The sequence below is a fragment of the Macrobrachium nipponense genome, chromosome 33 (genome assembly GCF_015104395.2).
Source record: "Macrobrachium nipponense isolate FS-2020 chromosome 33, ASM1510439v2, whole genome shotgun sequence".
Classification (NCBI taxonomy): Eukaryota; Metazoa; Arthropoda; class Malacostraca; order Decapoda; family Palaemonidae; genus Macrobrachium; species Macrobrachium nipponense.
In genome coordinates this window covers 31,773,929-31,775,518 of record NC_087219.1, presented here as the reverse complement: position 1 = coordinate 31,775,518, position 1,590 = coordinate 31,773,929, and positions in this window count along the sequence as shown.

Below are 1,590 nucleotides of genomic sequence, written 5' to 3'. Positions count from 1 at the left end.
AGTTTTGTGTCGTTATGTTCGTCCGGAATCAGGTAGTAAAGAGGAAGTCACAGAACAATTAATAGTTCCTAGGAAGCTTCGTGAACTAGTTTTGAAGTTAGCACTTGATGAGCAAGGACGTTTGGGAGCAAATAAAACTTTCAAGTGTATTAGTAGGGCGTACTTTTGGCCTAAGATGAAAAATGATGTATGTTTTAAGAGCTATGTTTTAAGCTGTCTTGAATATCAAATTGCAGGGAAACCGATTCAAGTAATTCCCAGAGTACAGTTGTGTAATATTCCTTCAGTAGGCGAATCTTTTGATAATGTATTTATAATTATGTTTGGAACTTTGCCTAGAAGTAAGGGTAGAGATGATTGCATAACTAATTTTGATTATTATAAAAATAATCTAAGAGTTGTTTGGCAGCTTGCGGAGGAGAACGGAAGCGCTTGGCACTTAGCGAAAGAAAACCCGAACAGAAGTCAAGGGGAAACTAAAGAGAAACCTTATCTTATAGCCAAAGAGAGAAGTTTGTGTGTAAGAGATAAACTTTTAGTACTAGTCTCGAGAGAAAGTCCATTTTTACCTTATAAGTACGAAGGTCTTTATTCAGTTTTAGATAAGAGGGGAAATATACATTATAGAATTAATGTAGGTAAGAGTAGTGCAAAGGCAATGAAGGTAAATTTGCTTCAGAATTATAAACAACGCCCCGTGCCATGGCCTCTGCCCGTGTAACAGTGTTACTGAGTGAGATTAGTTTTGAGAAAAACACAAGAGGTGTTTTAGTATTTATAAGTTTTAAATCAGAGTTCAGAAAACGGAAAAAGTAAGAGAGAAGGATAATGTTATAGTTAGTAGCCTCTCTAGAGATTTCTCAGAATGAGTAGCCTAATAACCGTTTTCGGTTATCGCACGAGTGAGTGTGTGCGGGGAAGTGTGCGTGTTTGACTGGATTAAAGCTTTATGCAGAATTGTTTCCCCGCTGTTTAATTTTTGCTTCTATTTAGAAAAAAAAAAATAAAATCAATTGATTTCATTTTTTTTCTCTTTTGGGGGGGCGTGTGATGGTAATTGCTTCATAGCAAAGAAGTTAAAGGAAAAGAGAACGCATTTTCGAGAAGTTCGGCAGTAAGGAGGCTTTCGCGCCCGTATTGGAGGCACCTATCTTCGTGGTTATTCTGGAATCGTCTAGATTCATCTAAGAGTGTCTAGAAACCTCGGGAGTCTGTGACGTTCGCCGTAGGCTCCGCCCCCAGAGTGCCATATAAATACGACGAACGAACTTTGGAGAGGAGTGGTCGTAGAAGGAAGAGATTGTAAAAGAGAGAGAGATCACCAGTTAGTAAGAGCCACCGATCAGTTTATCAGTGAGAGATCAGCAGCAGTGATCGTCAGAGAGAAACTAGAGACGAAGGAACCGACGAAGCATCAATCAAGAAGAAAAGTTGTTCGAGAGTTGGTTGGATATTGGTCTAGTCGTCTTCAGGTGTGGTCTACCGTGTTATCTCGACGTCGAGCAGACTTCAGAGAAGAAAAGGTCCTGTTACAGGTGTAGGGGAATTCCTGCCTTACAAGAAGATTAGTTTCTGCAATACGGAGTCAAG